This window comes from Drosophila virilis, chromosome 3, assembly GCF_030788295.1.
Source record: "Drosophila virilis strain 15010-1051.87 chromosome 3, Dvir_AGI_RSII-ME, whole genome shotgun sequence".
NCBI lineage: Eukaryota > Metazoa > Arthropoda > Insecta > Diptera > Drosophilidae > Drosophila > Drosophila virilis.
The window spans coordinates 1,101,031-1,125,983 of record NC_091545.1 but is presented as its reverse complement, the minus strand read 5'-3'; the positions used below and the strand labels follow the sequence as shown (position 1 = coordinate 1,125,983).

The 24,953-nt window shown below is 42.5% G+C and overlaps 1 protein-coding gene across 4 annotated transcripts in view; it reads left to right on the top strand.

Annotated features, from left to right (window-relative positions):
- Positions 1–24,953, top strand: part of RhoGEF64C (Rho guanine nucleotide exchange factor at 64C) — a 192,102-nt gene that overhangs the window by 144,576 nt on the left and 22,573 nt on the right. The gene's annotated exons all lie outside the window — the stretch shown is intronic.

Here is a 24,953-nt window from a genome sequence, read left to right as displayed (position 1 = left end):
AATGTGAGCAGTTTTTTGTGTGCGCGCGCAACGGCAAAACGGGCATATGAACTATGTCAAGGCTTAGGACAAGATTTGAGGCAAAAAAAAAAGGAAAAAACAAAAAACCAAGGGTAATCAAAACTCAGTTACCCGATTGTAGATTGTAAGAGCAGCAGATTCTAGCATTTGTAAGCTTTTACCATAATCACAAAAATATTTAGTCGCGGCGAAAAATCAAGAATTTCGTACTTGAATTGATTAGAACTGATTTCAAGTATAAAATTCTTATTTCAAGTATGACTTAAGTACGAAAATACTTGAACCAAGCTTTGTTTGTCACGCTTTTCAGCCTTAACAGCGAAATAGTATTGAATTAAATATTTTAATAACTCTCAAAATAAGACTAAAACAGCCACCAACTCTTAAATTATCCCAATTTTCACCCTCAAATAAGACTAAAATAATCTTAAAAGGAGTCAATATGTCCTAATTACAATCCTGGTTTAGGCGAACGCGTGGTAATTCTCTGCATTTTTTTTTGCTTAGCAACTATATTCAAGAGTTTTTATATTATCAGCTTTTATTCTTCTTGATTATTTTGGAGCTTGAATTAAGTACATATACTATTTAAAGTAACTTTTTTGTAATTAATTCAAGAATTTGTATACCTTTTCTTTGACCTTTTAGACCAAGAAATTTTAGCTCGGGTCGGGCTCAAAACCTGGAGGATTTTTTTAGGCCTAGAAACAATTACAAAAACCTTCGCCATTTTTCCAGCCGTGTAACTCAATTTTTGCCCGCTTGGCTTACAGTTTTTTGTGCGTACCTTTCGTTATGTTTCGCTTAGCTGAGGTACTTTTACTTTCCCTTTCCCAGGGCCTTCCTTTCACTGAGTGTCATTCTTTGGCCCTGTTCGTTTTCGTGCTCGTCTATCGTCTGTCCACATTTGCCGCACTGTTTATTTTTGACTAAAAACGTTGCAATTGTTTGTTAATTGCTCATCAGCATGCTCTTTCTCCCTCTCTCGCTCAGTCTTACTTTCTCTTTCACTCTCTCCCTCGCTGCATTAGAGTGTGGCAGACATTACGTATACGCCAAGTAACCGCCACTTCATGCATTAAACAAATTTCTAACAACTATGAAATAGTTAAGCAAACAATTGCAACAGCCTCACATACTTATACACGCACACACACTTACACACACACACACACACGCACATAGATGCAGTCGGGCAATTGAAATGGCGACATTTGAATGGAAGTCGACGTTGACATTGGCGCACCTGCTGCAAGTTCAGAGGGTTAACACTATAATCAGGCACAGGGCCAGGGCAAATCCACAGCCAGAGAGACCCCCCCCCCTCCTCCCCCCATCACTCACTCACCCATCACCCCTCTTACACACGCACACACTCGCCAGGCACGTAGCTCCGCGGCAAACACACACACACACACACACACACACACACACCAACTGGCGAGGTGCAGGCAAAGTCAACTTGACATTTTCACCCGCAAATGGCAAACCGACTGCGATAACTCCAAACTATATATATACTCACATATATGCAGGCGACGCGCACGTGTGTGTGTGTGCGTGTGTGTGTTTGTGAAAAAGGGGGCGTGGCAAATATTCAACTTCATTCAAAGCAAATTAACAGACGACATAAAAGGCTTTCATTCAATTAAATTTTTGACTGCGCCAGCGTCAAACATTGCAAAGAACTTGAGCCGCATATTGAGGCCGCGTGTGAGAATAGTCCAGTTTTACATTATCCAACAAATAATTGACACTCTTTCTACACAGTTATGTATGATAGTGTGCGCTGTGCAGACAGTCTTGTTAGATATGATATGATCTTTGAATATATACACTTCTATACCCTCATTATCTATCTTCGATTTATCTATTTATCTATCAAGTTTTTTTCATGTTTCTAGAAAGGGAAACGCTTAAAAGAAGCACAAAAATTGCGTAAAGTAAACGGCTTTTGGTCTGTTTTCGAATTGCTATATACAAAGGGCATTAAAATAGTATGTTTTTAACAAGGTATCAGATTTTGGATGTGCTGCGAGTCTCTAATACAGTCTTTAGACTCCAAAGAAAGCATTGAGCAGTCGGTTATGCGAGCCATAAAAATTGTATTACAGCTAATGTTAGTTTTGGCCAAGTGCCCGGTGTTGTGTTGCACAGTGTTAAGCGGCAATGCCCGGCTATGGCATATCGAATGCGCTGCTATTTCAGCTATGCAGCCGGGAAAGACAATGCCAACACTCGACGCTGGCGAAAGGTGAACCATTTCTTGAGGACGTTGATGATGATGACGATGTTCATGATGATGATGATGATGATGATGATTATGTCTGCCTATTAGGGGCAACATGGCAGGCACTTTATTCTGTGCGAGAAGGTGATAGCCAGAGTGGCCGCGGCGGCGCCCACGTGTCGCCGCTAGACAATTACAAAGTTGCTCCTTTGGGTCGAGTCGAGTTGTGTGTGTGTGTGTGTGTTTGTGTGTGTGTGTGTGTGTGTGTGTGTGTGGCACTGACTGCAATTTGTTGCATTGTTTGTCGCCTCGACTGGGGAGCGCATTCTCTGCGCCTTGGCCAAGAGTTAAGCACTTGGAACTTTTCAAACTATTTTTGATTTGATTTTTGCAAATGGCTTACAGTGAAGCCCAGGCATACACGCACGGCCCGCAGTTGATTTATGGGGCACGTGTTGCATTTTGCCGTGGGTCGCGCGTCGCGCGTCCGCCTCAAAATCAAAGTGAAAGGCATTAAAGTGATACCCGAATCTGTCCGCTCGCCGGTGAAATTTGCATTTATTTTTTTTTTTGAGCTGTGCCCCACGAATTCGCCAACGCGCACGCCAACATATTTAATGTGCCAGCTGCAGCAATGCCCCCAAAAGCCCCCGACTGGGGCGCATTATTAATATTTCATTTTTGTCTTTGATAAGCAGCGTGAGGCACTGTTCATTTGAATAAGCCCGCAATTGAAAGCAAAGAAACGACCAATGAAAATACTCCCGACCCATTGCAGGAGCCTCTGTTAAAATTGTTAAAAATCTGTCCAAAAAGCTCGTTTACAATGGAACTTAATATTTAATTTGGCTCACTTTGTAAAATTTCAAAATTGTTATCAATCGTTTAAATTTGTAGCTTATGCACAAAAATATTTCTGTCAATAATTAGAAGAATTTTGAAAATTATTTACAAAATTTCCCATCGCGGGCTGTAAGTATTATACCCTTCCGTAGAGTTTTTTGAATGTTGTCAAGCTTTTGCGACCTCATAAAATAATTTTATTTAAAGCAGTTAAACTATATTGCTCTTTATACCCATATAGGTCCATTAAAATCTTTTTAAGTTATCTCTGAAATTTATAGAATAGATAGTCAAGCTTTTGCGATCCCATTTGCTTCACATGTATATAAAATGATATATTTATATCAGTTTTAATATCCTGTTACATATACTCATATATGTCCATAAAAGTCTGCTACACGGCATAGATAGTTTCTTTTATGGCTGGCAGACAAATATAAAGTTCTTTTAATTGGCATTTCTTTCTCATTTGGCACACATATATTTAAATAATAATATTATATGCTCTTGCTCTTTTAATAACAAACTTTTGCATGGCTAAGCACGGAAATGTATTGATAATTATCAATTATAAACTATCAATAGATAATCAATCAACAATAAGAGTGTCAGCGTATTTCATTTTAGACACCTCAATAACCAACGCCCATTACCAGTGTTTGATTAAAATTTGTAAATTAATATGCTCAAATTGTCAAAGGCATTTTAAATAATAAGTTTTGTTTGTGTTTTACACTTTGGAAATTTAAAAGCTAAAATTTTATTTTTTTTTTGCGGAATTTAAAATTTCGCTGCAGATAATAAATGATTGAAAAATGTTTGCTTATTCGTTTGGCCGTGTCCAGGAATTTTCTGGCTTGCAAATTGCGCTGCTAATTTTTCTTGTTTGCTCCCAAATGGCATTTTCTTTTTCATTTTCATTTTCATTTGCATTAAATGGCATTCGCTTTAAATTTGAGCGCTCGTCAAATGAAGTGTAAATGAAAAATAAGAGAGGCGCGATATAAAGAGATTTTAAATATGACCCGCAAATGTTATTTAAAATGCCAAAATAGCAGAAATTTCCCTTTCCCCCTGTCCCCTTCTTGCCCCATTTTCGCCTGCACCTCCCCCTCCTCCATTATCCAGAGGGAGGGCACAACAAAGTTACACTTTGCATTTTACATTCAACATTTTTATGGTTATTTCTCGCTTACGCTCATAACGGAAGTGGAGCCTCATGTCTTCATGTACTTTGCATATTTACACTAATAGAAAATGTGGTTGCCAATTGAAAAAAAAAGAAAGAACAACAACTGAGTGCTTTGATGTTGAATGCGAGCAACTGCAACATACTCTGTTTGCGAACGGAAAATACGTCGTAGAATCTGGAGAATTATATACTGTAAGAGATTTTCTTAAAGGATGTCCTCATTAACTTTTTGATTAATAAAGCAGCTTTATTGACCCAAAGCACTTCGGTTGCCTCCTGTATCAAGTCTTGTCTAATAGCGGTCGTAGAATCTACTGAATTATAGACTCCAGACTATGAGATTCTTAGATAAGGTTCTCAATAAGCTACCCACTTTATTTGGTTAATCCAACTTCCTTATTGCGCGAGAAACCTTCCGTTGCAGCCTGTGAATATCGTTATGGAATCCTATTTAAAAAAGTCAGAGAACCTCTGGCAGTCCAACAAGGTCTCCAACAGACCAAGATATTGCTGATCTCTCGCAAGTCTAAGAAGGGCCTCTCTCCTGACGCAGAGTGTAGGAGGCTCTGTTTGCAGAGAGAAGGGAGAACTATGCACGTTCTCTGTGCATTCTCCAGTCGTAGCTTGGGCTGGACAAAGAGTTTGCGGCTTCCCATTTTAGATCTTGCCCACAGTAAGACAGTTCGATCAACTCTTGCCCTTACGCACAGTAGATTGTGAGTCTCTCTAATTATCATTATGATTATTGTCAGCTGTAATGCTTGAAGACTTATTGATATTCATTTTCACACTTTCATTCTTTTTCTATTAAGAAAATTCCAAATGAGAACTCTTATAAGATTCTTTAAGATTATTCAAGACCTGCCGACTTCAAAAGGAAACTACAATTGAATCGCATTTCTAATTTGATAATAAATATAGCATATCAATAGATAATTGTTCTGTATAATAATGGAATACTTGTCCACCTGGTGGACAGGCCAACAGCGGGGAAAGGCACCTCAGTCTGCGTCGCCTTGAAGGTACACTAAACCCTTTCACTAGCTCAGTCAATCAGACAAATTGTTGCGGCACACAACCAATATACTCGTTTAGCCCCATTGTGAACAGTGTATAACAAGGCGCATGCAAAACTTTGTCATGTCCTTGTTGTTGCCATTGTTGCTGCTGCTGTTGCTGCTGCTCCTGTTTTATGTGCTGCAATAAAAACTGTCGCAAGCGACAGGCCAAGGGCCAGTTTTTACGACTGCGCTGCCGGCGTTGCGGCTGCGGCTGCGGCTGCTGCTGCTGCTGCTGCTGCTGCTGGCTTTGGGGCTAGTTGTCCAATTGCTGCGACAACATTTGCATATGTATGTGTTTGTGTGCGCCCAGCGTCCATTCCTCAAACTTAATATATCCTGTTTCCTGATTTTCATGACGTACTTTGGATTGCCAGAGAGCGCCTGCTCATGCTCCTGCTGCTGCTGCTGCTGCTGCTCCTGCTCCTGCTGTTGACGTAGCTCCGAGTGGGCTCTAGGTTGCCACAGTTTCTAGGACTTCTCACTCTCTCTCCCTCTCTACGTATCTGTTTATCCTTGCCCCTGCTTGCTGCACTTTTATGTTTGTGCCATTTTCTGCATTTAAGTGCAATTCTATGCAAGAATTTGCCTCTCTTGTCGCCGCCGTCGACATGCATATTTGTGTTAAAGCCAATGCCACGCCCACTGCGCCCCGTAGACGTTGCTTCTGCTGCTGCTTGGTGCAAGTTAATGCCATAAAATGTTCGTTTTACTCGACTAATGCATACAAATGCCTGATGCGCATTTTGCATTACAAAAACCGAACGAGTCGTGTCTCTTGCTCTTGCTTCTGCTTCTGCTTATAAAACATTAATTTGCTGCTATTCAAAAATCTTAAGCCATCGAAATATTTTGTTAAGACCAAAGTCAGGCCACTACAGAGAAAGCCAAAAAATAAAAATAAAAAACAAACTGAATTAAATCTTGACATAATATGCCACTTGCCCTGGCCTACAACAAGAAAACAAACAAACAAATCTCCTTTTAGGCGTTTAACTCAAGTGAAGTCTTAAGAGCGAGTCGGGCCAAGAGTCGAGTCGAGTCGAGACGACTCGAGCGTTGCAATTTATGGAAAACATATGCAAAAGCCTTGGCAATTAGACGAAAGGGTGGCTGGTAGAGTGAAGAGGGTGCAGGGGAGGGGCATGGCTAAGGAAACGGCCATTTTGTGCAGCACTCGAGACATGCGGTAAGGAAAACTAATTTCTACTTTCACTACCTGGCATTTCATAATGCGGTTTGAATGGATTTTTTTGCCTAAATAGTTGAAATATTCCCCAAAAGCATAATAACTGCCGTTAATGCCGAATCACCTGATTAGCACACTTGTAAAATCAAAGTGTAGCCAAATGTTGCACTTGCCCAATTCCAAAGGTTGCTGCTGTTTCAGCAGATAAATCAGCAGATGCTTGTCTTTTGGCAAAATAAGAAACTGCTTACGCTTTTTCAATAGCTCCATTTGAGCTCTGAGCACATTACATAGAGAAAATGTCTTTTTGCTGTGCGCTGTGCTTAGGGTATCCACTAGTCAGACTCGCCAGCGTAGTCTACCTTAGATGTTATCTCATATTTGCATAAATGTTCCTTGAAACAATTTATTAAACTAAGAATAAGTTGAGTTAAAACAAATGAAACTCTACAATTTGTAGCCTTGTAGTCTTAAATTGAAAAGTGTTCTATTCAAGTGAACTGCACTGTGCCGAGCTATTCTGGCAAGCTGACCTCAAACAGATTCGGGCATTGATGGCAACTGTTGTCGAAGCTATTTATATTTCTCTCTTGAGTTGCTGCACAGCCATCGATTTAGTTGAAAAATAAATTAAATTTCCACACGTGAGAGAGAGAGAAAGAGAGAGAGAGAGAGAGAGAGAGAGAGAGAGAGAGCGAGACAGGAGGAGAGAAAAACCGCAAAGTTCTCAAATGAAGAAGGAGTTGAAAATGCGAGCGGACAAGGAGCAGACAAATGCACTGGCATTAAGGATCCACCACCAGCTGCCAGCTGAGTGCGAGGCTAAAAATATCAAGTGTCATTCTCAATTTCTCGCAGTGCATGTCAAATACACAAAGTTGTTGCCATCCAAGTGCTCCTCTTCGACTACGGTAAAAATCTATCAATATAGTCGCTGGCCTCGTTGTCCTTGCTTGTGTCAGTGTGTGGCCAACCTGGAGCTGAACGTGGGTCCGGTTGTTGCCTTGCCCAAAAAGGTAGCAAAATATTTTGGCATAATAATAAAAGAGCCTCAATGCAAGACCCGCTCATCCCGCCAAATCCCAAATTCAATGGGCCAATGGGCCAGTTGCAATTTTCTGATTGCTATAACAATTTTTTAAGCGCTTTGTTATTGTTGTTGTTATTCTTCTTCTTATTGTTGTTGTTGTTGTTGTTGTCACAGCATGCAAAAGTTGCTTTTTGTTTTTGGTGCATTTGAAGCGAAAGCCAAATGAAATTTGCTGCATCTCTTGAGAATTTTTGCGACAAAGCCACAGCCGATGCCAGCAAATCGAAACCACAAACTTGTCTGCTGCTCCAGCTGCTGCCTGCTGCTGCTTTTCCTTGCCTTATGTATGGACATTTTGCACTGGGCTGACAACAGCAGCAGCAACAGCAGCAGCAACAGTAGCAACAACAGCTCCTAATGCCACTTGTAATGAAAGCAAAAGCTAAAAGCTGACAAGTAGCAGACTAGATGATAGCCTATAACCAGCTGCGAGCTGAACTTGAAGGAATTCAACTAAATTTAAAATAAACTATGCTTATAGATAAACTTAATCGACCCTTGCAGACAGACAGAAGGTCATTCACATTTTTTGCAAACAGATAAATCCTCTTAGGCTTATACTTTCATCAGGTGCGGGGTATAAAAGCATTTTTTGCAGACAGACTAAATACTTTATAGGCTTATTCTGACCCGCTGCATACCCACTTTCATTAGATATACAGGGTATACAGGGTATACAGGCAACTGGGCTTAGGGAGCTGACCAACGACTGGCACACGATTGTTGTAATGAAACGTAACGAAACAAATCAAAGCATGCGCCACGTGAGCGCCCGAACATGTACATCTTGATATGGCCGGAGCAAAGTGAACCTCAGCAGTAGCCCAGCCCAGGTCCAGCAGTGGGTCCAGCAGTGGCCCAGCAGTAGCCCAGGGCCAGTGACCGGACTGTGACCGGACTGTGACCGGACTGTGGCCGAGGAGTAGAAATTATAAAACACATTGCCTGCTCGTGTCGTATTCGTCCAAGTGTATAAAATGCTTGCATATTACTTGCTTGCTGCTGCTGCTGCTTCTTATTCTTCATCATCTTCTGCTGCCTCTTCTTCTTATTGGGCTTTATTGCGGTTTTTGCCATTGATTGGCCAACTCTGTCGCTGCAGCTGTGTACGTGTTGGGTTTATTTATTTTTTTCTTTTTGCTCTCTGCCTGAGATCACAGGAAGTGACCTCTCCCTGGCGAGACACATGTGAGAAACTTTTGATGGCAAGGCAGAAGTTATTATTGAGCATAGTTTACAGTTAAATCTGAATGCAACAGGAACTTGGAACAGGCCAAGCCAATCGAATTTCCATAGCATAAAGGCAAACATTAGCTGGCAACTAGATAAAAGCAAAAACAAGCTACCAGTTGCCGTTCTGTCGTTCTGGTAGCTGTCAATCAATCAATCAATCGCACGTAACAACTAACTTTATGGAGCATTGACAATTGGTTTTAAAAATTTGGCCAACTAGATTTTCCAATGCCAGCTGCAGTTCTGTTTGCCCTTTGCATTCAAGCTCTGCTCACGTCAGTTCCGTCAGTCAGTCAGTAAGTGCGTCAATCAGCAGAATGACTGACTGACTGACAACTGTATATGCCCGTGCGTAACGCCAGTCCGTCAGTTGGAAAGTCGGACAGTCAGCTTTCGGTCTGTTAGTCGGTCTGTCAGTCAGTCAATCAGTCAGTCAGTCAGTCAATCAGTCAGTCTGTCTCTCTGTCTGTTCACAACACGAGCTCGCCTCAGCGACGCTCACTTTCAAATTCTTCTTGCTCCTGTGCCTGTTGCTGCTGCAACTGCTGCTGGTGCACTTTGCGACATTTGCAGCTGTGAATATCATGTGAAGCTCCGCATTGTCAAATATTTATTCAGTAACAAAAACATATTTTTCGTTTGGTCCTTTCATCGGCTTTATCATCCGTGACATTTCTCGCACTCTGGCAAATCTTTTACCAAATGTAGAGAAGAGCTGCAGTGCGTTAGCCTTTCCGAGCAGTCACCCTTGATTGAAATATGAATTACCCTTCCTATAAAATACGCTTGGAAGTTCTTACACCCAAATAGAAAGATAGAACTTATTCAGGCATACACACAAAAACAGAGGGTAAATACAGTAGAAGTTGCCTGCAGTATATTTTTATATATTTATTTAAGAAGTTACCCGGCGTTGCCCACACTTAAGTAACAACAATCGCCTTAAATGCACAAAAGAAAAGCTTCAATTTTCGATTTATCCAAAAAAAAAACTCAACTTTGAATTCGAATTAAAATAAAAAATATGTTCTGCTGGTGATCGAGACATTAACTTCAATTGATATACCCTGTAAATGCTGCTGTTTTGCGGGGTATTTTTTTTAAAACTGACAACAAAAACAGAATCATGCGATTTATGGCATTTACGCGTATGCAAAAATCAAGCATTAAAATTCTTTTGTTGTGCTGCGCACACAAAGCGCCGCCTGACGCTGTCAATTTTCGCTGCTGCGCGTCAACTTTTCATCGTGGAAATTCTCGCCGTTGACGTCAATTGCTGGCACATTCTGCTGAAATATCAATTAGCCCGCACTTTGAAGTGTTACGTGAGCTGCAACAGCAGTAGCAGCAGCAGCAGCAACACCCGCCACAAGCCACGCCCAATTGCAGAGACTGTTGCTCGCATATCTTCTGCAACTAATATTGAAATTCCGCAGGAGCCGCAACAAATAAATGAAAAGCGGCTGCGTAAATATATAGTAAATCGGCTCACTCCATGCCTGGATGGCCCCAAATACCCACCCTCCCTCAGGGGGGTGGCTGGGGAGAGGGAGGAGGCGTTGCAAACGCCAAACAAAAAATCAGTTTTGACATGATTTCGTTTTTGGTTTTTGTGCCACGCAAAATAGCCGTGACGTCGACAAGTGCACTTGACAGCACTCCGGCGGGAGTATGAAAGTGGGCGTCGGCGGCGGCCATGGACTGACGGGGCGTGGCAAAGCCGTCAGTAAATATTACAACGGCAGACACGCAGCACGCGGGTAAGGGTCTGGGGTTGTGCAAAATAAAATTGCGGAAAAAAAACGTTGGGCGCTGCGTTTATAAAAATGCAACTAGTTCCTGGCATAAAAGCGTGGAGAGTCCAGGGAATCTGTGCGGATGCGGATGCCTGGCTGACTTTAACAACAACTACAACAACAACAACTGCCAGTTACACACACACTTACACACGCACACACCTACACACCTACACCTATTCAGCTACACCTATTTGCACATACACAAAGTTATGAAAACAAGTGGGAATGTCAGCCGCGTTTGCAAGCGATTTTAAAGAAATTTTATTCTTATTTTTTTTCAAATATGCAACTGCTGCACATGAAAAGACAGGCAGGTGAACTCGCTCGGCATGGGGCATGCAACAGAGCGAGTGGCATGTTAAGCCCATACCATAAGCTATATTTGTATAGAATCCTCTGATTGATTGTTAATAGAGTGTTGTATACCATCCAGAAGATAAGAGTATATTGAAATGGAATGTGACGTCATGCGGACATTCCAGCAATCGAAACATTGTGTAAACAATTATAAAGAGAAGAACATAAACCCATCTCTCGCAATAATTAAAATTAAAAAAGAACTAAGAAATTGGTTGTTTCTTAGCTTTCAGACCCGAAATAGCAAAAGAGCCAGACTCAAATAGTGAACTTCATCTGAGAAAGTTTGAATTTGAATTGCAAGCCTTTGATGCTTGATAATTAAAGCATGCAAACGCTCGTTAGGAGTAATTTATTTTTAATAAAAGCAACTGCTTTGTCGCTTGTGATGCATCATTAGTTCATTTAAGCAGGAAATGTACGACATGAAACTAAATAATTATTTCAGTTATTTGTCCTCATATTTTATAGGAAATCCCTTAAAAAATCGCCTATAGAATATACCCTATCAAAAATACTTCAAGCTGAGCACAGATTCATTTTAAATCGTCTAATCAACTGTTATTAACCTAGATTTTGTGGAATTTTAAATACTCCTGTATTGCAATTGTCAAAGCGCATTTGGCTTTCGTTGTTTTGTTGGAAATAAATTGGTTATCTCTTTTTTTTTTAGTCACGAATTGTAGTGTATTTTGGTATTTTTTGTAGCTCTTGTGTCTCATGTTTGCCTGTTTAGATATTTTTTAGGAGTATGTGTGTGACAACAAACAACAACTAGAAACAACGGCAGCAGCAACGATGAGAGCAGCTAACAGCAGCAGCAGCAGCAGCAGCAGCAGCAGCTAGAAGAAAATGTATAAAAAATGCCAACGTAACAGGGGAAAACAAAAATTATTTGCATTTCACCTGCATGTTGGCACGTGATTGCGGCCATGTCGCACCCCCTTACCTCTTGCCTGTGCCCCTCTATGTGATTCTCATGTGCAGGCATTTCATTTAGTTGCCCTGGCGCTTGCCTTGTTTTCCGCACAGGGCTCAAAAATATTTGTCAAGCTGCTGCTGCTGCTGCTGCTGCTGCTGCCTCTGACTCTGCTACGTTCTGTAGGGCAGGTGAGGAGGGCCTGCGGCGAGGTGGGACGCTATTCGTGTAGGTGTTTAACAAACACACTGCGAGCGACGACTACATTGCTGTTTAGAGGCGAGTGCACTTCAGCCCGTAACAGCGTCAGCGGCAGCGGCAGCACGTGCATGTCCTGCGACAACAACAATTGTATAACGCAACGTGCCACGCCTCCCCCTCACCACCTCTTAACACACGCCCAGCTCGAGTAGTGTCATGCAGCGGAGGCTGAAATGTCAACAGTTTACATTGCGCCCATTTAGCGTGGGATTAAATGGGTTTTTGTAACTGCTTTTGACCTGCCCCAAAACCCTCGCCACTTGCATCTGCTGATGAAAATTGGAAAGCAACATGTCGGCAACTTCAAGCGGCATACAACACAAAAAAAAAAGAAATATATGTATAATCGGGCGCCTCTTATCTGATTTGTGGGCGCGGCATTTCATTTCAGAAGCCGTCGCCCGAGTTGACGAAGTGCCTGAAAGCTTCCGCTGGGGCAAAGCTTGACACCGACTGCCACCTTTCGACTTTTGTATTACGTATACGTAGCGTAAGCCAGGCAAAAAAAAAAACCTAAAGAAACATGAAACGCAACTCGAGTGGAAGTCGGCACATAAATAAAGCAACAAATACGCAGCAAAAAACATAAAATATGTGGTATACACAGAACGTGGCGGAAGTGGCAACAAACTAGAAATACGCCTAAAAACCAAACGCTGTCCACTCGAGGCAAAGTCTCGCAAAGGTACAAAGACGAACACATGTCGAAACAGAATGAGGCATGGTCGCAGATTTAATGCCCTTTCAGACATGTATCGGAAGCATGAATATCTAAGAAAAGGTTTAGGTTTACGACCCTTAAGCCTGGCCTGCCACAGCCGCAAGTCCACGCTTGTGTCTTACTTCCAAAGATTCGTCTATATATCTATATATAAAAAAGAGTTGTTCCGGCTGAACCCACAGATTAAAGCATAAGATAAGCATAATTAAAAAGCTGGTAGCTTCCCATTGGGTCAAAGGCACATAGTAATATATATTTACAACATCCACAGCTCAGAGCTTAGGAGCTGAAAGCATTCTAAGAAAAGACTGATAAAAGGTAGTTCTAACTGAGAGCCCAACTTGCATCAAGATCAAAAATATATAAATATAAAATTCGTCAGCTTAACATTGTCTTCTTTGTAACTAAATTAAAAGACCTCACGCACAAGAGAATTAAAAGAAAAATTTCAGAGCCGGCAAACTCGCAGGGCAAAGGACTCGTTTGCCATTAAGCACGTGATTCATATGCGGCATCGTTTATAAAGGCAGCTCTCTCTTTCTGTGCGTGTGTGTGTGTGTGTGTAAAGGTGTGTGGCGCTTGTCACAATAAATTTAGTAAAAGTGACAAATATTTTATGCTTAAGAATAATTGATGAAGTGGCTACAATGCCATCCAACAACTGTTTTGGCCAAACCTTTTGCAGCCAAAAAGCAAGGCTCGACAACGAAAAACGGTCACGTTCCCAGCCAAAACAGGCATTTGGCCAAGCAGCTACACCTGGCTACACCTGGCCAAGCTGCCTCTGCTCCTGCTGCTGTTCGCTGCCAAGGCAAATAATAAAACGCTAAATCATAGCCACGTTTAGTACTTTTCACTAGGTCTTTGCGCTTTGGCCCAAGTGTTGTGTGCCTACTGAACGAGTCCTGTCACAAGGCTCACATGTCCTGCGTATGCGTGTGTGCGTGTGCGTGTGTGTGCGTGTGTGCGTGTGTGCGTATAGGCCTTACAAATGTATGCGACGCAAATAAAAACAGGCAGCGGATATTACGACATATTGCTTCACACACACACAAAAATTGCGCCAAGGATTATGGCACTACATTACAGGACCTTTGCCCGGCTGCAGCAGCATGCCCCTCCCGCCAGCTCACTCTCTCTCTCGCTCCTGGCTGCCCCTGTCGCTGGCATATGAATGAATGATGAGCGTCATTTAATCTTTGTCTATGGCTCCAACACCTCCAACATATAAACGTTTGTCGAGTCCTGCACCCGCAACCCCCTACCCTCACCCCTCTGCTGCGCTCATGCTCCAGTTTGTCTGTTGTGTGTTTGTGTGTGTGTGTGTGTGTGTGTGCTTGCGGGTTTCCTGTTTTTGTTTGTATACGCGTGCTGCGCTTGACATGTCCTTAGGTTTGTTTGCACTGAAATTTAACGCGCCAAGCTGAGCAGCTGCCCCAATTGCTATAGTTATGCGAATTCACGAATACTTCAGAGTCCCAGAGTCCTTGACTCACTGAGCACTTGCAGCATTTCGGCTGGCTTGGCTTGGCTTTAAGTTATGTACTTGCTAATGGAAATCAACTGCCACCAACTAAGCACAAAATGACCCCGAGCTGGCTTTTGTAGCCCAATAACTGCCACTACGATAAGCATACGCACACAGCTGGCAAATATTCCCACACTTTTCCATTACACAGTGAGAACTATTGTGTGAACATTTAATTACTTTGCAATCAATTGATGGCATTTAATTTAAGCATTTTGAAAAGCATAAGATATATAATAATTAGAAATATAATCAGATTATAATTGAAATTGTGGTATTTGAACCAGCGAACATTCGCTTGTTGGTCCGACGCTGGGACAATTGAACAAACTCTGACTCTTACTCGACTTTTTAATCCAAACTTTGAACCCATCGAAGTGCTCACCTTCGAGCCAAAGCGAAACTTTTGCAAGAATTAGAAGATTTAAACTCAGCCTAATAATTTTGCAGTGTATGCCCGCCAGCATTGGGTATTAATTGAGAAATTTAATACGCCTGCCAGCTGGCCAGGCCACATGCCAAGTCTATCTGTCAAGGGTATCAGCACAAGATGCCTTTAAGTTGCCCTCAAGGAGCAGGGGCAGGAGCAGGCCGGAGTCCTTCCTCACACCAAGGGCTACATTTGCGCCTCTTAACAAAACAATTATGCGCAATGAATAAATTAGCAGCAGGCGTGTTTTCCTCTGATCAATTTGCAACAAAGTAATAACATTTAAAATTCAAATGCCAACAAAAAAATTATTTGCGCCTATAACGCGGGACGGAACTCTTACCCAACCCCAGAACACACAGACAGGACATCCTCAAAGCCTGGCACATATGCAAAAGGGAACAGCTTAGCGCCTTTCTGCCTGAGAGTCTGTCTGTCCTCCTCCAGGCACTTAGATGTGCTGGGTGGGGGCAGCTGTACTGCCTGCAGGACTTTTGGCGCGTCCTTTGCAATATGCGAAATTAATTGTCTGTTTGTTGCTAACAAATTTGAATTTAAACCGCGATGTACGCTGGCAAAATGTGTGAAAATGTTCAGCAGCAACTAACGAAGCAAAGCCGTCGCCCAAACGCCGACGTCTGCCACAGTTCCTACAGCTCCCACTGCTGCTGTTGCTGTTGCTGTTGCTGTTGCTGTTGCTTGTGCTGTTTTTAAATACCCTGTAGCTTGGACCAAGTGAGTGTTTGATAATTTTGTAACTGGCAGAAGTAGCCATCGTTGACTCAAGAGCAAATACGTACACTTAATCAAAAGACCTGATAGAATCTTGGTGCGTCTGTTTGAAATAGCTGTCCTTTAAATAGCTGAACAAACAGGTAATAAAAGCAGAAGTTTCAGTGTGATTAGTTCCAACGGAAAGCACAAAAAGCAACCACTGTGTGCTTAGTTTAAGCTCAAGTCTGACAGTTCCTAGCTGGTCACAGGGTATCTGCTAGTCGGGCACGCTCAAGCTCAAGCACATCTACGTGTTGTTAATCTTCATTTCAATTACTCCAAGCTGGGCACAGCTGCAGCTAAAGCTTTTCTTCCTGTTGTAAGTCTTCATTCTAACAGCTGCCAGCTGCTTACAGGGTATCTCCCAGTCGGGCACACTCCAGCTGAAGCACTTCTAGTTGTTGTCTTTGGCGTGTGGGTGCGTTTGTTGGCCTAGGAAACAACTTCAAGTTGTTGAGCTGAAGTTGCTTGTAGCTGTTGTGGCTGTCGCTTGTGGTTGTTGCTTTTGTTGTTGCTCTTCTTCTTGTTGTCGTTGTTTTTGCTTCTCTTGTTGTTGTTGTTGTTGTTGTTGAAGCTTTGGAGTTAGCCGTGCAGTTTGCTAACTGCTCGATGCTCGCAGCTCTTCTGGGCAAAAGTTGCTGCGGCCTCAACTTGCCACGTACCAAATGCCAAGCAATTGTCTCCACTAAAAGTCTTGGCCATTTCTTGTTGCTCTAGCCAAAGTTCCGCCAGAAAACACACGCACACTAAGACACACACACACGCGCACAAACACTAAGCCACACACACATACACACACACAGAGACAGAGCCTCACACACGCGGTGCAAATTAATTGCTGCTGTTTTCGGCGCTTATTTGTCTTTGAAATTTGTTTCTGGAAAATGCTCAGCGTCTGCGTCCTTGGTCTTGGACCATGGACCATGGACCAGGGGCATTTAATTTTCCATTGTCGTTGTTTTTGTTGTTGTTCCTGTTGTTCCTGTTCCTGTTGTTGTTTGCCTCTTGCCTATTTGCTATTTAAATTTAATTTGCATTAGTTAAAAAATTTAAAAAGCAAAAATTCCTCATGCGCAAACCCGCAACGGGTCCCCGGGTGCGTATCCGTCTGCCCCCGTGTCCAGCCACGCCCACTAGCCTCCCTGCGCTCCTTTTGAGGAGGGAACATTTTTATTTACTTGTGGCCTGGTAATTTCTGTTTATTCTTGGCAAGTTTTTACGGCCTCAGCCCCGGCAAATGTCTTTGGTAGTTGAACATTTTTTGTGCCTCGAGTTGTTTAAATTTGCTACCCAATGTCCTGTCCGCCATTTACATTACCCACCTACCCTCGGTCTTGGCTTAAAGTTTGCGCAATAAAATGCTGACCCAACATTACGCATACGCACCATTGGCCGCATAGTTGCCAGCTCCTCGACTCCCGACTCCCGACTCAGGACTCGGCATGTCCTGCCACAAATTGCATATTACCACAAAATCAATTTACATTCCTAAACTGATTTTCCGTCCTGCATATGTAATGGCCATCCAGTCCGCGCCACACTCTACGCGAATGCACACGGGAAATTATTAAATTAAAATTATGTTGCTGCATGCAACGCTTCCTTCACGCTCTCCAATTAAAACCGAGCGCGACACTCGGCCCAGCTCCTGACCCGGGCCCAGGCCCAGGCCCAGACAGTCCAGGCACACGGGCCACGCACTAGACATTCAGACCACTCTCTCAGGTCCAATTAACCCACTGAGTGTCATTTTTGGAAAAAAAAAGATCATCTTCAAAAAATTTAAGAGATATCTATGACCCAAATAGCTTAGTTGGTTATGGGACATTCAACCCGCTTATGTATTGTGAAAGTTATTTGGGCTTAATTTTTGTTGTAAGAGTATATCGTATATAGGAGTATTTATATTTCAGGAGTATAAATAAATTGAAAGTGGGTGAGTAATTAATTATGTCCGTGCATCTGTGTGTCTTTTGATCTTGGAAACTGTAAACGTTAAATTTATAATATATATTCTGCCAATCCATTCAGGGAACGAGTTTATCATGCTTTTCCATACATACATCAACTCTCATATTATCCATAAATACCGATTTTAGCTTAAGTGACTTCTTAAGCAATCAAGTCCGTCTGTCTGTATAGACCCGTCGATCATGAATACTATAAGCTTTACGTTTTTAATCCAAAACTATTGGCTTATATAAAATTCTTCCCCAAAGCAACTGGCACTCGTTGGGTTAAGCAACACTTTGGTCAGCGCAACGGGCAGTGCGAGCTTGAGTTCGAGTTCGAGTTCGAGTTCTAGTCATAGTCGTAGACCTGGCTATGTCGAGCACGTACAGACATCCAGGCAGGTGCTTGGCCTCTGGTGGTGTATCTGGTTTTGTATCTCAGTTCGGTTGCTGCCTTTGCCCCGATGCGGGTGCCATATGCCGCAAGTTGCCGCAGTCTGGGCTGGGCCAGACTGGCTCCGGCTCCAGCTCCGACTGTGGCTCCGTTGACGCTTTCACTTTTAGTGCGCGTCGTGGTTTGGCGCTCACGTCGACGGCGTCGGCCATTTGAGCCTTAAGCAGGCCACTTAGTGCCACAGACATAAATCTGTGCGCCAAATCCGAGCAATTAAATGCATCGTAATTTAGCTCGGCAAGGCGAGGCAAGTCGAGTCGAGGCTCGGCTCTCTTTAGTGCACAATTAGGAAGAAGTACGCAGCAGCCCCCTCTACGCCTGCTCCATATCCCCTCTATAACAGCCCCTCTCGGCACACACACGTGTGTAATAAGCTGTATGTTTCGCCTTGCCACGCTCCACAATTTCTTATTAATTGACGTGAATTTATGTATTTTCGACGCGTTATTGTTGCCAACAGAAATTAAAAAATATAAACAGACAACGCGACTTTTGTGTGTAAAGATACATAAAGCATGAAGGGGGAGGGGGAGGGTGGAAGAAGAGATGGTTTTCTGGGGGCGAATCAAAAAAGAAAAAGACATTTTTATGGCACTTGGCAATTAGAGAGGGAGCAGCCGAGCAGGAGGAGAACCTCGCCCATGGGCGTTTTGTTATAATTTGTATGCTTTTATTTGTGCTTGGATATCAAGCAGCACTCCCTCCTCCCCCTCCCCATCCCCCTCCCATACCACACCACTCACTCAGCCCCCCCCCCCCCCCTATACTCTCGAGCGGCGTCCAGTTGCTTTGTTATTACCAGGTTAATGTGGACTTGTTGTTATGGCCCCCCACTCGGATGTTGGCTATTAGACGCCCATTAAATAATTGCTGGCAATTCAAGAAGAACACACACACACACACACACACAGACGCAAAGTAGCTGTATGTGTGTCTGCTACTAGTTTTTTATTTAAGCATCTAATTGCCGACAATTTGTGGTAAGCTCTGCTCTGAAGTGGCCGAGTCTTTGGGTTCCACTTTAAAAGCAGCAGCAAATGTGTAATTTAATAAACATTTAGCACAAGTGAAAACTATCGTTTTAGGGTCAAAGCAGCAGCAGAAGCAGCAATAATCGTATTACCCAATGCACAGCAGCAATAATAAAGCCAGCTACCAACGAAAACCACACGCACTAGACACACACACACCTGCATGTTCACCTCTGCAGCTTGTTGGCAAATCCAAAAACCAAAACCAAAAAAGACCGAAGGGGAGGGAGGGGTGAGAGACAGCCGTACAGACCGCAGAGCGCACAACCACAAACTGAGAACTTCAGCCAGAGTTGCCAGAGTTGGCCAGAGTTGGCATAGCTGCTAGAGTTGCCAACTGCTTGCAAATTAATTAAATAATATTTATGCGCAGCAAGAATTTATTAAACAGCTACAGCCGAAAACATCACCTGGCCATCAGCAATTAAAACTCAGAGCTTTTAACTTAATTGTTAACTGCACAATGGCCATATGCACAGATATATATATATATATATGCGCCGCACTTGTTTCTCGTGTGGCCAGCTACAACAACAACAACAACAACAAAAAGAACATGTGTAACATTTAGGGCACTTTAATTGTTTCGCCCTGCACAAATTGCAAATGAACACGACACTCGAAAAGTTACCCTCGCTCCAGCTCCCGCTCCCGCTCTCGCTCCAGCTCCTGGCTCCTGCCAACGTTTCGTATACGTAACAAATTCTCGTACAACATTTTACACTTGCCTGCATAAATTGTGCTTAAAATGTAATCATGTAAATCGCAAATAATTGAGCGAGAGCCAAGCAGAGAACAACACTCGAAACTAAACATTGCTTTAGATTTCAATTTGTGTTTATGTATATGAAAAGTCGACTCGACTCACAATTCAATTATGCACAGCAAATATCTTCCAAAACCCAACTCTTAACATTAATTAGGTTTATATAACAATATACAATATAAAATATATAAGACTATTCAACCTGAACAAGGACTAACTGAATGAGTGTCTGACCTAGAGCAGAACTTTGTTCCTTAATAATCTTATATTATAAAAGAGCGTAGAATTTGTTGCGTGTCTCATATATATTTGAGCTTAAAAAATATCTATAGCTTGGCTTATTAAAGTCACAAGTAATCGCATTTTCTTGGACTCGTTGGCCTCTATATAGAAAAAACATAAATATCCAAGATTGAACTATATTTAGCTAAGGCATAGTTCGATATATAAAAGCTGTTGTGTTGTGAAAATTGAAGAATATACTTTTCCATCCATATTCCGTTCACGCCGAAAAGAAAAAACCACGTTTTCAGTCAGCGTAGTGGAACCCTTAACGTTGTGTTATCCAAAAAAAAATATGTGCTAGCGTCTCGAATTATCTTTCAAAATTAAATAGAGAAAAAAGTATGGAATAGGTGTAAACTTTTTGATAGAACTATTCCAATATACAAACTGCTAAAATTGAAATTTAATCAAATCTAGAGATTTTAGACGTAAATCGATTGTCGCTTTTATACGAACAGACAGACAGAGACAGACGACCCAGTCTACACTTGACTAAGCAACTGTGCAAAACGAGTATACCCTTTCGATTTGCCACTTTTAATGGGTATCGCTGCTGCAGGACCTTAGCGCAGCTGCTTTAAAACTCGAAAAGGCTTTTCGGATAACTTCAAAAAGTCAGCACTCATTTGGCAGTTGGAAATGTTTGTACAGTGCTTCTTCTTCTTCTTCTTGTTCCACTTCTTACTCTTCAAGAAAACCTGCTTTTTCTTCTTCGCGCCGCTTGTTGTTGCTTTTCGCAGAAAAATTATCGTAAAAGAATTTTACCTGAGCTACGTGACTGCTGAACTTAATATCCGTTTGTCATAAGCGTTTCTAATGCACACACACACACACACTACACACACACACAAGTCTTGGCTGCACTTAGCACACACGCACACACACGCGCATGCACACACACTCTCTCTCGTTTGCACGTAGAACAGCTGAAAAGCGCAAGCAGGAATAGCGGTCGTTGAAGGAGTTGCTGAGAGTTTGGTAGATGCGACAGGGGGAGCGAAGAGAAAGGGTTGGGGGGTGGTATGGTTTACCTGTAAGGTTGAGAACGCGCGCACGGCAAAACAAAAGCCAGCGACATTTTCTAGCTAAATTAAGTATTTTTAGTATTTTTAGAAGTTGTCGCAAAACTTGTGCGCAGCGCGTGCTTCGGGTTGTTGTTGCTGTTGTTGTTGTTGTTGTAGTGTTTGTTGTTGCTGTTGTTGCTTGGCCTGGGTCCTATCTATGTCTCTGTTGCCAATGCCAATGCATGCGCAAATTTTACGAGCAGATTTCTGAAAAGGTTGGAGAATCGTTGCGCGCGGCGCTTTAATTGCATTTTGAAGCGCGTTGCGTTTGCCTTTGCCCGGCTGCAGTCTTGTGTCTTGTGCTTCTTCTTTAAATAATGTAGCGCATTGTCTGCAGCAGTCAGGTAAGCAGCCACGCCCAGTCCAACAAGAAAAAGAAAGCAGAGGTGGGCGCCTGCTGGCCCGCCATAAAAGCAAAAGCAGCAGCAGCAGCAGCAACTCGCCAAAGTAACTCAGCCTTTTTACGGCTGCTCTTTGTGCACAACAACGGCAAAGTCCATGCGCTATTGCAGGCAGCTTGCAGCTGTTAGAGTATAGGGCAGAGATAGGGTATATATTGAGCTTAAAGTGAAGTTGCCTACAGCTTGTTTTTTTTTAATTTTATCTTTAAGGTAGTTGTATTTCGATCAGAGCTTTCGAGCCGAGCGCTTCGCTTGCCTATCTTATCTCAAGTTAGGGTATTCGCAATTCGCTGTTCAGCTTGGCCTTAAGACCTTCCCTTTGTCTTTCTTCTCTCAATTTTTTTGACATAAAAGCGACGCGACTGCCATTAAAGAAAAGTGTAGCATGCTTCTCGGGCTGGCGCTGGCGCAGATTTCAGGGCGGGAAAAACGCTTTTCGCAACGTTGTTATAACCGTGCAGCAGGAAATTTTCCAGCACATTTGGCCTGCAACTTGGGGCCAGACTTGTTTTTGGCCAGTTGCTTTTTTCCCCCTCTCCCCCCACTCCCTTGCTCCCTCTTTCTCTCTCACTGCGCAGTCATTCTGCTGGGCATTATTTCTTTTTCGCCATTTCGCTTCGTTGTCCCTGGGCAAATAATTTCACTGATAAAAGATTTTCAACGCATCTTCTGCTCGCTGTTTTGCGCTTTGGCAATATGTTTTCCAACTGCTTGTTTTTTTCTTTTTTTGTTGTTTATTTTTTTGCTCTCCAAATGGGAAAATATAATATAGGCGGCGGCGTTGGCGTCGGATGCGCCTTGTAAGTAGTTTACGCGCATTTAAAAGGAGCCCCAGCCAAGACAAAACGCGACCCAGTGGCCAAGTCAGCAGCATCTAGCCCAGAGCTCAGACCAAGCAGCAGCAGGAAATGAACGTTGCGCAGGCGGCCGGCAAAACGTGCCACAACGAACAGCAGCAGGAAAGAGCAGAGCAGGCGACAGTAACAGCAGCAATTGTATCTGTTCTTAAATACCCTTTAAGAAGAGTCTATAAAGTCAACTGACTGATTGACTGATTGAGTGACTGACTGACTGACTGAGAACAAGCTCGAAGAGCTCAAAAGCTGACACTTAGATGATGAAACACGCCTTCAGAAGGCTTCTTCTTAATTCCACGCGCAAGAGTGGAAAATTGGTGGAAAATGGCAGGAAAATAAGTACTTTACACATCCGGCGAATCGCTATAGTTGCACTTCACACGTCTATGTTTCCATCTGTCTCTTGTTTTAAAATCTAACAACTAGGGTATTCAGTCTTTGACAATTTTCAGATTTCCACTTTCCTACTAATGCTACTTGCACGTTGCACTTTGTTGCTGCTGTTTACAGGTTTTGTGGTCAGTTCCACACCAAACAGTGGAAAATTCGTAGAATACGGTTGCATTTTCATTTGAGAAATAGTTTATAAATCAGGCGAGTGGACCTAGTTGCTGTTTGCCGTTCTGTCTCTTTCCATCTGTCTGTCGTCTTAAAATCTATTCCCTAGGTTAATCAGGCTTCGGCAATTGTCAATTTCACGCGCAGGAGTGGAAAATTGGTGGAAAGCGGCTACAATAACATTTGCATCTTCATTTAAAACGTATTTCATACATCAGTCGAGTCGATCTAGTTGCTGTTAGCCCAGCTATCTTCAATTTTCATCTGTCTCCCGCTTTAACATATATTCCCCAGGGTATTAATTGTTCGACATTTCTCAAACACATTTCCACTTTTCATGCTGATGCTACCTTATGCTGCACTTTGTTGCTGCCATTGACTCAGTTGTTGCAATGGGCATTGTTTGCTTATTTCACTGACAAAATGAAACTTGAATCAACTCGTGCATTTCTAATGCGCGTTTATATGCTTTATCTCTGGAATTTGGTATCAACAAAAAGCAACTACCATTTGCCACGCCCCCTCCGAAGCCATTGGCAGCCACTGACATGTTCTGAGTTTTACGGCTGGTATACATTTTTTTCTCCTCGCCTTGCTATTTTCTTATTGAAATGAGCCAAAGTGTGTACACAATGTTTGCCAGCAGCCCGAACTCTTGAGCAGCAATATTATTACATTTCCAGCGCCGATACCCAGCCCAGACCTCATTCCCATTTCCATTTCCATTACCAGACCCAGCTTCAGCTCCAGCTCCTGCTCCATCTGCTGTGGCAATCCCAAGCCCAATCGCTGCTCGGCAGTTTGCCAGACTCTCGGAGTCGAGCCAGTTTGTCAGCTTGTCAGCAAGTTGAGTGTGCAGCTAACATGGATAGTAATAGGGACTTGGGGGGCGTGGCAGGAGGCAGCTGCTCACTTTTGCTGCTCGTCCCCCGTTCCGCCCCCCGTCCCACACCGCTTTTGTTACTCATTTATTTTGATTTGTTTACCATTGCGATTTATATTTCTTCGTTTTCGTTTTCCGTTCGCTCTTTGGAAAATAGTGAAAAGTGTGCGCGAGCAGAGCAATAAAATTAAGCTCGGATTTATTGACCCATTTCAGCTTGACTCGACCCCCCCTCACAGCCCTTCAGTCATTGCTGTCCGTTTGCTTTTGTGCAACAACTAAATTAAAATGTTTTACTAATCCCGACAAGTAACGCTTTTAATTACTTTTTCTCCTCAAATGCACACAGTCACATTTGTAATGGCCCATGGCCACGCCCACGCTCGCCCCTTGTTAGGCCCAACTTATCCTTTCAGCTGCTGCTGCTGTCTGCTTTGTGTATACGTCTGATAACAATAATAATAATAATAGAGCATACAACAATACTTCTATTCAAAATAGACAGAGAGACAGAGAGAGAGAGAGAGAGAGAGAGAGAGAGAGAGAAGCAGAGAGAGAGACAGAGAGAGAGAAGGACAGAGAGTGCGGTAGATTGATTTTTAGTTTCAGGAAAATTGCTGTAAAATTTACGTGTAATCTTTCTGGCATTTAATTTAATTAAAAATGCAAAAACAAACTGAAAATTGTTTTCACATAAATCGAGAGTCGAGCTGCAAGCGACAAAAGCTTTTGCATTTAATTTGAAAAAAACAGATTTTATCCAACATAAATTGCATTGTGTGTTATTTTCCGGCTGCAAATAAGCTTGTTATGAAACTTTTCTATTCGTTGACAAATCAATTTCTTTTGGCTAAATCTAAAAAATATTTTGTTACCCAATCAAACCAATCCACAAAGCTGACTACAAATGTGCGTCGAAATACATAAAATATATATACTACTATGCATAAATGTTAAAAATTAGTTAAACAAAAGAGAAAACTGAATTCGGCAACAATAAACGGAACATAGAACACACAGAAAGTGAAATTAAATATGCTCGCTTTGTTTTTCGCCT